A 16,586-nucleotide genomic window follows, 5' to 3' on the forward strand; every position below is an offset into this window, starting at 1 on the left:
AGAAAAGGTAATGGTAATAAATCAGAAAGGAGGTAGCCTGAACAGTCAGAGATTCTCTGAACTTAAGACATAAATTTCTAATTTGTGAGTCTTACTCATTAATTTTGATGCATATTCTATTATCCTAGATGGATTTTTACATGTTTGGCATTCACAATTCAGTATGCTTTAAAAGAAAGAGTATATATGATTTTGTAGTTAAATTGGACCTGGATTTCAATCTCTACTATCTATTAGCTGTATTAATTTATGCTAAGCTGGGGCACAGGGATAGCTCAGTAGGTTAGGCCTCTTCCTTTGGCTCAGGTCATGATCTCAGGGTCCTAGGATCGAGCCCCACATTGGGCTCTCTGCTCAGCAGGGAGTCTGCTTCTCTTTCTCTCTGCTCCAACTCGGAGCTCATCACAGGACCCTGAGATCATGACTTGAGCTGAATCCAAGAGTCTGGCACTCAACCAACTGAGGAACGCAGGTGCCCCAGGATATTTTTTAAATATACAGTGCTATAACCCAAATTAGAAGCAGTGAGAAAAGTATAGCAAAGGAAAAACAGGAATCAATGTAAAATGAAATTAGCAATGGGGCAAGTTCACAAAATAAGTGCTATGAAGTCCTATGTATTTGATAATAGTGGGATGCTGATAAACCTCTCAGAGAAAATCATAATCAATTACACAACTCAGATCTAAAAATGAATACCTATTGTTTAATGGAAACACAACACTGGTCTGCTCCTTAGATCAAAATGTATTTCCCTTAAGGCTATTTATGAAGAGGATGCTGAGCAAAGGATTTCAATGTCCCTAAGTGCATCCTTACAGCAATAAACAAAATACCTCAATATAGGCTAATGACTTATACCAAATGGAGATTATGGGGAGCCAAAAATATTCATGTGCAGCTCTGATAAATTAGCAGTATATCTGAAGAATCCTTTGATCAACCTTAGGTTTTAAAAGAGTCCTTGACTCTCTGAAATTATGTGAGATATTTAAATATGAATACGTACATGTAATATCCTTAAGTATTCAAACTGTTTTCATCAGAAAATTAAATGCAGACCTTTTGTGGTTAAACAATCATGGAGACTCATGCTAGCATCCTTTACAAAGTATCTGTGTCCCCTGAAAGGTCACCTCACCTCAGCTTTAAGCTAAATGTAACTAGAAATACCTTCCAGGATTTGAATATATTCTTATGTCAGGCACAGACATCATCTCTAAAATCTAGATTTATGCACACTAATTGATCATTATCTGTCATTACAAATTTGAGGACACAGATCCAAGGTTTGGGGCCAAAAACTGCCAAAAGTGGCTTATGTCTCAAACCTAATTACACAGAAAAGGATAAAAAGACTTTAACAACTATTTCTCATTATTCCCATGATAGATTTCTAATAAGCATCTATAGAAAATATTCAGGTTTTTGTCTTATAAATGCTCTTTTATATACCTAAAATATTTAAAAGTTTTGAATAGCAAAAGCTTTAACATTTCTGTTTATATAAAAATATGTAATTATTATAGATTATCACTGTGCTTATATTTTCCATTGTTTAGCCCAAACTCATTTACAGATACCAATTAATTTATTGCAAATTCCATTTTTCATCTACAATATAGATGTAAATATTAGATTAAAAAAAACTTCAGCAAGGCATTTTCAGCCTATCTCTTAATCTTATAATGCTATTTCTTTCTAAATAACTTAGGATATTTAAATACTTTTAAAATACTTTTTAAAACTAATAGCTTCAGCAATAAATTCAGCTCTCAGAAATACCAGAACTATCTTAAAATGTCTTAAAGTCAGGATGCTTCTCGTGAATATTTTTTCTTTTTACTTTATCAAATGTAAAATATTATTTAAATTCATTTTAGTTTTAAGGAGGAATCAGCTATTCTAATCATCTCTGTGGAAAAATATATTGAAAGCCATTAAAATCTTGAGGAAAAAGTAATGGAAGCATACATTTCATCAATGGGAGACCTATAACTCAATGCTAATATTTAAAAAAGATGAAGAGAATTAAAATTTTATTGAAATCAATATATTGACCAAATTATTACCTACTATAGCAGTGGGAGAATATTTCTGATATGCCAATGTAAAAAAATGAAACAACATTTAATGTTAAATTAGATAATATTAGTTACCAAGCTGCTTCAAAGTACCCTAATTATATGATTCATTACTCCAATTAATAATTACCACACATTCAAGAATATCTCTTAGACACATTATTGCTATAAATCATGCAATTATATAATATTAGAAGTTGACCTTTTATTATTTAATTATATCCTCATATCCATTGGAGATGAGAAAGTTGAAAATAACATGAGTATTGGATTAGCATAAGATCTGATATCTCTGTCTTCCGGATAAGCACTTACCACATGACTAGTAGAATGTTACTTCATTTCCTTGACTCTGTTTTATTTCTTTTTTTTTTTTAATTTTTATTTATTTATTTATTTATTATAAACATATAATATATTTTTATCCCCAGGGGTACAGGTCTATGATTCACCAGGTTTACACACTTCACAGAACTCACCATAGCACATACCCTCCCAATGTCCATAACCCCACCCCCCTTCTCCCAAACCCCCTCTCTCCAGCCACCCTCAGTTTGTTTTGTGAGAATAAGAGTCACTTATGGTTTGTCTCCCTCCCAACCCCATGTTGTTTGATTTATTCTTCTCCTACCCCCTTAACCCCTTAACCTGTTAAGTTGCATCTCCACTTCCTCATATCAGGGAGATAATATGATAGTTATCTTTCTCTGATTGACTTATTTCACTAAGCATGTTACCCTCTAGTTTCATCCACGTCGTTGCAAATGACAAGATTTCATTTCTTTTGATGGCTGCATAGTATTCCATTGTGTATATATACCACATCTTCTTGATCCATTCATCTGTTGATGGACATCTAGGTTCTTTCCATAGTTTGGCTATTGTAGCATTGCTGCTATAAACATTCGGGTGCACGTGCCCCTTCGGATCACTACGTTTGTATCTTTAGGATAAATACCCAGTAGTGCAATTGCTGGGTCATAAGGTAGTTCTATTTTCAACACTTTGAGGAACTTCCATGCTATTTTCCAGAGTGGTTGCACCAGTGTGCATTCCCACCAACAGTGTAGGAGGGTTCCCCTTTCTCCACATCCTCGCCAGCATTTGTCATTTCCTGACTTGTTGATTTTAGCCATTCTGACTGACGTGAGGTGATATCTCATTGTGGTTTTGATTTGTATTTCCCTGATGCCGAGTGATATGGAGTACTTTTTCATGTGTGTGTTGGCCATCTGGATATCTTCTTTGCAGAAATGGCTGTTCATGTCTTCTAACCATTTCTTGATTGGATTATTTGTTCATTGGGTGTCAAGTTTGCTATGTTCTTTATAGATTTTGGACACTAGCCCTTTATCTGATATGTTGTTTGCAAATATCTTCTCCCATTCTGTCAGTTGTCTTTTGGTTTTGTTACCTGTTTCCTTTGCTGTGCAAAAGCTTTTGATCTTGATGTAATCCCAATAGTTCATTTCTGCCCTTGCTTCCCTTGCCTTTGGCGATGTTCCTAGGAAGATGTTTCTGCAGCTGAGGTCGAAGAGTTTGCTGCCTGTGTTCTCCTCAAGGATATTGATGGATTCCTTTCTCACATTGAGGTCCTTCATCCATTTTGAGTCTATTTTCGTGTGTGGTGTAAGGAAATGGTCCAATTTCATTTTCTGCATGTGGCTATCCAATATTCCCAACACCATTTGTTGAAGAGGCTGTCTTTTTTCCATTGGACATTCTTTCCTGCATTGTCGAAGATTAGCTGACCATAGAGTTGAGGGTCTATTTCTGGGCTCTCTATTCTGTTCCAATGATCTATGTGTCTGTTTTTGTGCCAGTATCATGCTGTCTTGATGATGACAGCTTTGTAATAGAGCTTGAAGTCCGGAATTGTGATGCCACCAACTTTGTCTTTCTTTTTCAATATTCCTTTGGCTATTCAAGGTCTTTTATGGTTCTATATAAATTTTAGGATTATTTGTTCCATTTCTTTGAAAAAAATGGATGGTATTTTGATAGGAATTGCATTAAATGTGTAGATTGCTTTAGGTAGCAAAGACATTTTCACTATATTTATTCTTCCAATCCAGGAGCATGGAACATTTTTCCATTTCTTTGTGTCTTCCTCAATTTCTTTCATGAGTACTTTATATTTTTCTGAGTATAGATTCTTAGTTTCTTGGTTAGGTTTATTCCTAGGTATCTTATGGTTTGGGGTGCAATTGTAAATGGGATTGACTCCTTATTTCTCTTTCTTCTGTCTTGTTGTTGGTGTAGAGAAATGCAACTGATTTCTGTGCATTGATTTTATACCCTGACACTTTACTGAATTCCTGTACAAGTTCTAGCAGTTTTGGAGTGGAGTCTTTTGGGTTTTCCAAATATAGTATCATATCATCTGCGAAGAGTGATAATTTGACTTCTTCTTTGCCGATTTGTTGTTGTCTGATTGCTGAGGCTAGGACCTCTAGTACTATGTTGAATAGCAGTGGTGATAATGGACATCCCTGCCGTGTTCCTGACCTTAGCGGAAAAGCTTTCAGTTTTTCTCCATTGAGAATGATATTTGCGGTGGGTTTTTCAAAGATGGTTTTGATGATATTGAGGTATGTGCCCTCTATCCCTACACTTTGATGAGTTTTGATCAGGAAGGGATGCTGTACTTTGTCAAATGCTTTTTCAGCATCTATTGAGAGTATCATATGTTTCTTGTTCTTTCTTTTATTAATGTGTTGTATCACATTGATTGATTTGCGGATATTGAAGCCCTGGAATAAATCCCACTTGGTCATGATGAATAATCCTTTTAATGTACTGTTGAATCCTATTGGCCAGTATTTTGGTGAGAATTTTCACATCTGTGTTCATCAAGGATATTGGTCTGTAGTTCTCTTTTTTTGATGGGATCCTTGTCTGGTTTTGGGATCAAGGTGATGCTGGCCTCATAAAATGAGTTTGGAAGTTTTCCTTCCATTTCTATTTTTTGGAACAGTTTCAGCAGAATAGGAATTAGTTCTTCTTTAAATGTTTGGTAGATTTCCCCCAGAAGCCATCTGGCCCTGGGCTTTTGTTTGTTTGAAGATTTTTAATGACTGTTTCAATCTCCTTACTGGTTATGGGTCTGTTCAGGTTTTCTATTTCTTTCTGGATCAGTTGTGGTATTTTATATGTCTCTAGGAATGCAACCATTTCTTCCAGATTGTCAAATTTGTTGGCGTAGAGTGCTCATAGTATGTTCTTATAATTGTCTGTAGTTCTTTGGTGTTAGTTTGATCTCTCCTCTTTCATTCATGATTTTGTTTATTTGGGTCCTTTCTCTTTTTGATAAGTCTGGCCAGGGGTTTATCAATCTTATTAATTCTTTCAAAGAACCAGCTCCTACTTTCGTTGATTTGTTCTATTGTTTTTTTGGTTTCTATTTTATTGATTTCTGCTCTGATCTTTATGATTTCTCTTCTTCTGCTGGGCTTAGGGTTTCTTTCTTGTTCTTTCTCCAGCTCCTTTAGGTGTAGGGTTAGGTTGTGTACTTGAGACTTTTCTTGTTTCTTGAGAAAGACTTATACGGTTATATATTTTCCTCTCAGGACTGCCTTTGCTGTGTCCCAAAGATTTTGAAGCATTGTGTTTTCATTATCATTTGTTTCCATGAACTTTTTCAATTCTTCTTTAATTTCCTGGTTGACCTATTCATTCTTTAGAAGGATGCTGTTTAGTCTCCATGTATTTGGGTTCTTTTCAAATTTCCTCTTGTGATTGAGTTCTAGCTTGAGAACATTATGGTCTGAAAATATGCAGGAAATGATCCCAATCTTTTGATACCAGTTGAGACCTGATTTATGACCCAGAATGTGATCTATTCTGGAGAATGTTCCATGTGCACTAGAGAAGAATGTATTCTGTTGCTTTGGGATGAAATGTTCTGAATATATCTGTAATGTCCATCTGGTCTAGTGTGTCATTTAAGGCCTTTATTTCATTTTTGATCTTTTGCTTGGATGATCTGTCCATTTCAGTGAGGGGAGTGTTAAAGTCCCCTACTATTATTGTATTATTGTTAATGTGTTTCTTTGATTTTGTTATTAATTGGTTTATATAGTTGGCTGCTCCCACATTAGGGGCATAGATATTTAAAATTGTTACATCTTCTTGTTGGACAGATCCTTTGAGTATGATATAGTGTCCTTCCTCATCTCTTATTATAGTCTTTGGCTTAAAATCTAATTGATCTGATATAAGGATAGCCACCCTTGCTTTCCTCTGATGTCCATTAGCAAGGTAAATTGTTTTCCACGCCCTCACTTTAAATCTGAAGCTGTCTTCGGGTCTAAAACGAGTTTCTTGTAGGCAACATATAGATGGGTTTTGTTTTTTTATCCATTCCGATACCCTGTGTCTTCTGACTGGGGCATTTAGACCATTAACATTCAGGGTAACTTGAGAGATATGAATTTAGTGCCATTTTATTGCCTGTAAGGTGACTGTTGCTGTATATTGTCTCTGTTCCTTTCTGATCTACTACTTTTAGGCTCTCTCTTTGCTTAGAGGACCCTTTTCAATATTTCCTGTAGAGCTGGTTTGGTGTTTGCAAATTCTTTCAGATTTTGTTTGTCCTGGAGGCTTTTAATCTCTCCTTCTATTTTCTTTTCTTTTTTTTTTTTTTTATTTTTTTTAAAATATTTTTTTTAAAGATTTTTTATTTATTTATTTGACAGAGAGAAATCACAAGTAGGCAGAGAGGCAGGCAGAGAGAGAGAGAAAGGAGGAAGCAGGCTCCCTGCTGAGCAGAGAGCCCGATGCAGTACTCGATCCCAGGACCCTGAGATCATGACCTGAGCCGAAGGCAGAGGCTTAACCACTGAGCCACCCACACGCCCATCTCCTTCTATTTTCAATGATGGCCTAGCTAGATATAGTATTCTTGGCTGCATATTTTTCTCATTTAGTGCTCTGAAAATATCATGCCAGCTCTTTCTGGCCTGCCAGGCCTCTGTGGATAAGTCTGCTGCCAATCTAATATTTTTACCATTGTATGTTACAGACTTCTTTTCTCGAGCTGCTTTCAGGATTTTCTCTTTGTCACTAAGACTTGTAAATTTTACTATTAGTTGATGGGGTGTGGACCTATTCTTATTGATTTTGAGGGGGGGTTCTCTGCCCCTCCTGGATTTTGATGCTTGTTCCCTTTGTCATATTAGGGAAATTCTCTCCAATAATTCTCTCCAATATACCTTCTGCTTCTCTCTCTCTTTCTTCTTCTTCTGGAATCCCAATTATTCTAATGTTGTTTCGTCTTATGGTGTCACTTATCTCTCGAATTCTCCCCTCGTGGTCCAGTAGCTGTTTGTTCCTCTTTTGCTCTGTCATTTGGTCTTCTATATCGCTAATTCTTTCTTCTGCCTCATTTATCTTAGCAGTGAGAGCCTCCATTTTTGATTGTACCTCATTAATACCTTTTTTTATTTCAACTTGGTTAGATTTTAATTCTTTCATTTCTCCAGAAAGGCTTTTATATCTCCTGAGAGGGTTTCTCTAATACCTTCCATGCCTTTTCCGAGTCTGGCTAGAACCTTGAGAATCGTCATTCTGAACTCTAGATCTGATATATTACCAATGTTTGTATTGATTAGGTCCCTAGCCTTCGGTACTGCCTCTTGTTCTTTTTTTTGTGGTGAATTTTTCTGCTTTGTCATTTTGTCCAGATAAGAGTAAATGAAGGAGCAAGTAAAATACTAAAAGGGTGGCAAAGACCCCAGGAAAATATGCTTCAACCAAATCAGAAGAGATCCTAAATCGCGGGGGGTGGGGGTGGAGAAAGGGGATAAAAAGAGGTTCAGGAAAAAAAAAAAGAAACATTTTAAAAATGAAAACGAATAAAGAAAAAATATAAAAAAGATATAAAAAAGAAAAAAATATATATTAGATAAACTAGTTAAAAAACGTTAAAAAAGAAAAGGGTAAAAGTTAAAAAATTTTAGCAGAAGAAGAAAAAGAAAACAAATTGAAAGAGAAAAAAACATTAAATTAAGTGCAAAACTAAAGAATCATGGGGAGAAAGCCATGAGTTCCATGCTTTGCTTTCTCCTCCTCTGGAATTCCGCTGCTCTCCTTGGTATTGAACCTGCACTCCTTGGTAGGTGAACTTGGTCTTGGCTGGATTTCTTGTTGATCTTCTGGGGGAGGGGCCTGTTGTAGTGATTCTCAAGTGTCTTTGACCCAGGCAGAATTGCACTGCCCTTACCAGGGGCCGGGCTGAGTAATCCGCTTGGGTTTGCTTTTGGAAGCTTTTGTTACCTGAGCGCTTTCCGTAGAGTTCCAGAGGATGGGAATGAAAATGGCAGCCTCCTGGTCTCCGGCCTGGAGGAGCCGAGAGCTTGGGGCCCCACCCCTCAGCGCGCCCTCAGAGAATAGCACCCAATTACTTCCGTCTCCCTGGCCTCCGGCAACACTCCGAGCTCACCGAGCCTGTGACTGGTTCAAGGTAACCCCGAGCTGTGATCTTACTGTCAGTTCTGTCTCTGTAGCTGGCTTTCCCGTTCCAATACCCTCAAGCTCTGCAACATTCAGACACCCCTGATCCTTCTGTGACCGTGCGGGACCTGAGGCCACACTGCCGCCATGTGGGCTTCACCCCGGTTTATCCTCTGGAGTGATGTCCCTCAGCGGAACAGACTTTTAAAAGTCCTGATTTAGTGCTCCGTTGCTCCGCCGCTTGCCAAGAGCCAGCCCCTCCCCCTGCAGTCTATCTTCCAGTCGCTTTGGATTCACTTCTCCGCCAGTCCTACCTTTCAGAAAGTGGTTGATTTTCTATTTCTAGAATTGCTGTTCTTCTCTTCGATCTCCCGTTGGATTTGTGGGTGTTTGCAATCTTTAGATAAGCTATCTAGCTGATCTCCTGCTACCTGAAGTAGTCTCAGCCTGCTACTTCTCTGCCATCTTTCTTCTGTTCCCTGACTGTTTTCTTGAAAAGTACTTTAAGGATCGAATGAGATAATATGTATGGAAGTACTTTATAAGTGATGAAATTATTGCTTTGTGAATCATGGAATGTTACATTTCCTTGCACAGTTTGCATATTTACACACCACTGAGAGACTCTATTTTGTGCACCCTAGGGGACTTGGAAGGACAGCAATGGAGTTTGTACTTTGCCTATCAACCATAAGTCCCACTGCATCAGTTATATTTACCAATGTAAAATGGCTCAGGAGGGAATACTGGAACAAGATAAGAAAGAGATGGAGAATCCTTATCCTACTTTAGGAATTAGCCAAAGAAGTATTAAAAATGATCTTATCCAGGATGCCTGGGTGGCTGTCAGTTAAGCATTTGACTCTTGATCTCAGCTCAGGTCTTGATCTCAGGGCTGTGAGTTCAAGCCCCATGCTGGGCTCCATACTGGGCTCCAAAAAATTATCTTATCCTTTTGTCCTTCCAGAGTCTGGAAAGCCTAGAACCTACTTTTCCCAAGATCCCTTTGCAGCAGAGTACTAGTTTAGGTTCCACCTTTGGGAGGCACCACACAATATTTGGAAGGTGAAAGAATCATAGCCATTTTGCTCTGGCAGTAAGATAAACATGTTTTTCAAGAAGCTTCATGTATTCTGTGAATCACCTACATCAGTGGTGCAGGCAACTGATGGTTAGTGGTGTCCTGAAACTGATTATTTCCTTTGTCTTTGCTACAACTTTTAGATTTCCTAAATGTTAGTGATGCCTTTCTTGACCTTTGTTTTTCTAGCTTTTCTAATGCCTTTGTATGCACATAATTTATTATATTAAAGTTCTTCTGTTTTCTTTACAAAAGCCTGACTGATATGATATCTCACTTTGCTGAGATATTTGTGAGAATTTCTTTATCAAATACCTAATTGCTAGGGCACCTGGGTGGCTCAGTAGGTTAAAGCCTCTGCCTTCGGCTCAGGTCATGATCCCAGAGTCCTGGGATCGAGCCCCACATCGGGCTCTCTGCTCAGCAGGGAGCCTGCTTCCTCCTCTCTCTCTCTGCCTGCCTCTCTGCCTACTGTCTGTCAAATAAATAAAATCTTAAAAAAACAAAAACAAAACAAAAAAAACCCCAAATACCTAATTGCTGCATAAAACACCACTCAAAAACTTTATGACTTAACTGAACAGTGATGGAATTAAACTAGGAATCAATTAAAGAAAGATATCTAGACAATCCCAAAACATTTGTAAACTAAACAGCACACTTTTAAATAACCCACTGGTCATAGTAGAAATTGAAATAGGAACTAGAAAGTATTTTCAACTAAATAAAAATTGGAGCACAACATATTAAAATTTGTGAGGAGCAGATAAAGCACTGCTTAGAGAGAAATTTATAGAACTAAATGCCTGTATTAGAAAAGAAGTAATATTTGAAATCAATGACTTCAAATTCTATCTTAAAATACTAGAAAATTAGCAAATTAAATTCAAATTAAGGACAGTAAATAAAAATTTAAGAACACAAATCAATAAAATAGAACATAGAAAAATAATAGAAAAATAAATGAAGCAAAAACTTGTTAACAAGATCAACAAAATTAATAAATGGCTAGTTAAACTGCTCAGGAAAAAAAGAAAGAAGGCACAAATTAACCAATATCAAGAATGTTACAGGTAACGTAACTACAGGTCTTGTAGATGTTTAAATTATAATAAAGAAATATTTTGAACAAATTTAACAATGATAAATTTGACAACCTAGATGAAGCACATTGTAAGACACCAACTACCAAAGCTCATCAGGAAAAAACAGTTAAACAGAATGGTCCTAGATTTATTTATATGTTGCATTTGTAGTTAAAAACTTTTCTTCAAAGGAAACTTGGGGCCCAGATGGTTTCATTGATGAATTCTATCAAATGTTTAAAGAAGAAATAATTCCAAATTTACATAAATTCATAAATTCATCCATAAAATTTAGGAAGAGAGAATACAATTTATCCCATGAACTCAGTATTTCTCTAATATCCAAGAATGCAAAGAAAGAAAGTCATGGACCCACATACCTCACAAAAATATGCAAATTTTTTTGCATCTTAACAAACCTATGTTAATGATTTACAAGGGGAATGGAACATAATGATCAAGTGGGGATTATCACAATAATATGGTTTGTTTAATATTCAAAAATTAACCACTATAATTTATCCTGTTTACAGAGTAATATATATATATATATATATATATATATATATATACATTACTTCATTAGATACAGAAAAACTATTTCTATCAGCAAATAAGAAATAGAAGGCATTTCCTTGAACGTAATTAGGAAAGACTGAATACCTTCTTCAATATGAGGAACAAGAAAAATATATCTGCCTCTGATTTCTATTCAACATCATTCTGGAGATTCTATTCTATTCTATTTTGTTACAATAAGGCAATAAAAAATATATAAAGTATCCAGATTGGAAATGGACAAGTAAAACTATATTTACAGATAATTTGATTGTCTATGTAGAAATAGAAAGGAATCTATAAAAATAAGTCATTTGATAATCTTTGAAGGAACCCAGAAATTCACCTCATAATCTAACCTCCATTTATTTCCCTATTTCCATCTAATAATTTCTGCTAGTCTTCAAGCATCATCATTAAAGATTTCTATTATGAAATGCTAACAAGCACTTCATGTATTTTATTATTTAATTAGCTTTTTTACAACAGTAGTCTTTAATGTATGTATTTGTTTATGCTAATACACAGCTTTCAAGCTAATTTTAATTTAAATAAATTGGGATAAACCTAAAAAAATTAGTCATTTTAGCAAGGTTGCACAATACAAGGTCAATATATACTAACAATATGAAATCTAAAACAAATTTTAAATACCATTTCAAATAGCAACAAGTTAAGAAATTCTTGGTGATAAATATGTCAAAAATATTCAAGACCTATAAACTGAAAACAACAAAATATTACTGAGACAGAGTTAAAAAAAAAAAAAAAACCAAAATAAAGGTAGGTATCATGTTCAGGGATGGAAAGCTCAGTATTGTTAAGACGTCAGTTCTCCCCCCACTGAATCTATAGATTAATTCCAATCCTCACTCACCCTCCAAAAAAAAAAAAAAAAAAAAATCCAAACACCTTTTTTTTGTAGGAATTCACATGGTGATTGTAAAATTTAGATCTACAGAATCCAAAATTATTTTGAAGAAAACAAACTTGAAGACTTAAAACCTAATTTCAAAATCTATTAAAAGGTAATTAAATAGTGTGTTATGTTATGTAGCTAGAGAAATATATCAGTGAAACAGAAAAGAAAGACCAGAAGTAGACTCACACATATATAGTCAATTTATTTGAGTTTATTTTATTTGTTTTTGTCAATTGATTTTTGACAAAATTAACAAAGCAACTCAATGTGAACTCACATTTTCAGTGAATGGTGCTGGAACAACTGATTAGCTATATGCAAAAACACGAACTTTGATCCTTATCTTTTGACTAAAACAAAAATTAATTCAAGATGAATCATTGCCATAAATGTAAAACATTTTTTTCTATAAACAAGCATAGGAAAAATATTTGTGAACTTGGGCAGGTATTTTTTTAAGATTTAACAGTAAAAGCATAATTCCTAAATTAGTATGTATCAGATGGTGAATGGCTGAAAATGGCCTGAGGTCACTAAAGATGGTGGTAAGAAAATAAAAATTAAGAAAGGTATTTATAAAATGTTGCTTTTGATTCTCCCTCTCTTATCTTTGCCTAATTACTGTCTGCTTTTTATTAATGGAAATTGGTAGCAACATCTTACACTGTTGACATTGATTCTGATAGAATAATAACCACAGAGGAGAAAATCCCTGTTGAGGTGATGGAAATACTTACAGATTGCCTAGGCTTTTGCTCTTTTACTACTTCCCATTCTAGACCTCAGAGTTGGGATTTATTTCTCTCTACAGCTTACACAGCTGGGATTTACTTCTCTATGCAGCTTACAGATGAAACTGTGATCAGAAAATCTGCCTGATACCAAGCAAAAATAATATATGATAATTCAGACTTCTGATTGGATTCAGAAACAGAAACCATTAATATGTTCCATACAAAAGATCTACTTAAAAACACCCAATCTGGGTGAAAATAAAAGGATGGAGAGATATATACCAGGTAAATATAACAAAAAAGAAGGCTAGGGAAATAGTATCGTACTTGATAAAACAAATTTTAACAGAAGAAGATATGATAAGGGTAGTTCCTATAAAAGATATAATAGGGCAAGGAGATCTATATATCATAAGCATATGTCCATCTAGTAATATAGACTCAAAGTATTTCAAAGCTATAGCTAAACAGCAGGAAAACAGGTATAAATCAACAACTATAGCTGTTGGCTTTTTGAAGACCTTTCTCAGAAACTGATAGAATAAGTAGACCTAAAATAAACATAGACCTTGAAGACTTAAAGAATATAATGAAAAATTTTGAGCTGGTATGTATTTGTATCAATCTACCATCTATCTATCTATATCTCAGCTTTACTCAACAGATATTAAATACATTGATGATCGCTCCCTAGAACATACAGAATATTAATAAAATACATCATGTACTAAGCCATAAAGGAAGCTTAAATAAATTCCAGAGGATCAATATTTTACAGACTTCTTTGTTACCAAAATGAAGTGAAATTATAAATAAAGAATAAGAGCACCTGGGTGACTTGGTTAAGTGTCCAGCTCTCGGTTTCGGCTCAGGTTATGACACCAGGGTCATGAGACAGAGCATCAAGTGGCGCTCTGTGCTCAGCAGGGAGTCTGCTTGAGAGATTGTCTCTCACTCTGCCCCACTCCCCACTCTCTCTCTAAAATAAATAAATCTTTAAAAAAAAAAAAGAACAAAAGAAATACAAAAGAACAGCTAAGAAAAACCTGTTATTTTTACACTAAATAACATTGCTTAATAGTTTTTGGCAAAACCTATAAATTGCAAAGGAGATGTAAAGATATTTAGAACTTAATACAGCTAAAGCCATGTTTCTAGGAATATTGATACCGTTCAATACTTTTATCAGGAATTAATAAAGACTAATGAACCAAATATTCAACCAAAGAAGTTGCAAACAGAACAAAAGAGAGAACTCAAGGAAAGAAGAAGGTGGGAAATAAAGGCAGGAATAAATGAAATAAAGTATAAACAGAAAATACCAACAAATTCAAAATCACATTCATTAAAAAGGGTTGAGTGGGCTAAAAGTGGTCCTATCTCTTTCTCCATTGCCTGATAACTATGAAGCAACATGTGGCATTTTCCTGGCACAGTGTAGGTGTCTCCCTCAGTAACTGAAGACCCTATCTGTGTTAGTAAGAGGCAAGTGGAGGTATGCTGGGGATATTCAGAAACAGTTTTCTCATTCTCATTCCCTTGGCTGCCAGAAATCAGTCTACTCTTCCAGTTTGGGACCATGTGGTATAGAATATGAGTCCTAGAAGTGTTACAGCCACTTTTTCTTTCCACTGGGAAGTCAAGTCTAGCAGAGAATGTTATGTGATCACCAAAACCTGTTTCCTATTTCTTCCTAGAGCTATAATGCATTTTTTATACCCTATAATTTAGGGATATCACATATCCTTATGACTAAATTCTGGTGACTGCAATATATATATATATATATATATATATATAAAGTGTTTGTGTTGCTTCTGAGCAAAGTCATAAGAATTAAATATGTCTCCCTTGTGTACTCTTTTGTCTGACGCTAGAGAACCCAGGATTTAGAAGAGAGTAGAACAACAAAATTGAGAGGAGTCTGGGTCCTGAACTGGCAATATAAAAGGCAGCTTGACCAGAAACACTCACAGAATTCAAAATTATTTATTATAGCAGTTAATTAAATTTCTTGCCTTGGAATTAAGTTGATACAAAGAAGACAGTAAAGATGGAAGAACAACTAGGTGATACCACTGAGCTGCTGAATCAAATAATCCCTGAAACTCAAATTATCCTGAATCTTTCAATAACAGGAATGAATAAATCCCCATTGCTGTTTAAATAGTGTGATTTGGATTTTCTTTTACTTTTAGCTGAAAGAAAATTTCATGAACAAGAAGACCAAAACCAACCAATGAACAAAAGACACAAGACTAAGCCAAGCCACAAAGAACAAGGAAAAGAGATACATCAACAGAACTATTATGCAAAATAAGCAAGGTTCTAGCAATAAAGCAGAACAGCTGATCTGACCCAGAACTATCAAGCTAAGAATCGTGGATCTGAGCCTGTAACTATCCTTATTTCTTTTAAGTTATTTCCAAATGTGAAATGTGTTTTATTTTTAATTAATTATTTATTTACCTATCAACATATAATATAATTTGTTTCAGGGGTACAGGTCTGTGATTCATTAGTATTAGACAATACACAGCACTCATCACAACACATATCCTCCCCAATGTCCATCACCCAACAACCCCCTCCCCTCATCCCTCCCTTCATGCTCAGGCTTAAAAGTCTCTTATGGTTTGTCTCCCTCTCTGGTTTCCTTTTGTTTCCTTCCTTCCTCTCTTCCCCTATGATCCTCTGCCTTGTTTCTTAAATTCCACATATCAGGGAGATCACTTGATAAGTGTCTTTCTCTGATTGACTTATTCTGCTTAGCATAATACCCTCTAGTTCCAGCCACATTCTTACAAGTGGCAAGATTTCATTTTTTATGACTGTGTAATATTCCACTGCATGCATATATCTATATATATATATCTCTATCTATCTATCTATATATATATATAACACCTTTATCCATCTGTCAATGGACTTATCAGCTATTTCTATAGTTGGGCTATTGTGAACACTGCTGCTATAAACATTGGGGTGCAGGTGCCCTTTGGATCACTACATTTCTATTTTTGGGGTAAATACCTAGTAGTGCAATTGCTGAGTCATAGGGTAGCTCTACTGTCAACTTTTTGAGGAACCTCCATACTATTTTCCAGATTGGCTGCACTGGTTTGCATTCTCACCAATAGTGCAGGAGGGTTCCCTTTTCTTTGCATCCTCGCCAACATCTGTCATTTCCTGACTTGTTAATTTTAGCCATTCTAACTTGTGTGAGGTGATATCTCATTGTGGTTTTGATTTGTATTTCCCTAATGCTGAGTAATGTTGAGCACTTTTTCATGTGTCTGTTGGCCATTTGGATGTCTTATTTGGAGAACGGTCTGTTTACATCTTCTGCCCATTTCTTGATTGGATTATTTGTTCTTTGGGTGTTGAGTTTGATAAATCAGAGGGGGAGATGAACCATGAGAGACTGTGGACTCTGAGAAACAAACAGAGTTTTAGACCAGAAGGAGGTAGGGGATGAGTGAGCCTGGTGGTGAGTATTAAGGAGGGCACATATTGCATGGAACACTGGGTGTGATACATAAAACAGTGAAACTTGGAACATTGAAAAAAAAAGATAAGTTCTTTATAGTTTTTGGATACTAGCTCTTTATCTTATATGTCATTTGCAAATATCTTCTCCCATTCTGTCAGTTGTCTTTTGGTTTCGTT

General features: G+C 35.5%; 1 long non-coding RNA gene across 1 annotated transcript in view; it reads left to right on the forward strand.

Moving 5' to 3' along the window:
* LOC131819572 (uncharacterized) overlaps positions 1–16,586 on the forward strand; it is a 91,623-nt gene that overhangs the window by 43,903 nt on the left and 31,134 nt on the right. Inside the window, exon 3 of the long non-coding RNA XR_009349243.1 lies at positions 15,116–15,312. This is a non-coding gene — a long non-coding RNA (uncharacterized LOC131819572). The remainder of the gene's footprint in view (positions 1–15,115; positions 15,313–16,586) is intronic.

Source organism: Mustela lutreola, chromosome 1 (genome assembly GCF_030435805.1).
Source record: "Mustela lutreola isolate mMusLut2 chromosome 1, mMusLut2.pri, whole genome shotgun sequence".
NCBI lineage: Eukaryota > Metazoa > Chordata > Mammalia > Carnivora > Mustelidae > Mustela > Mustela lutreola.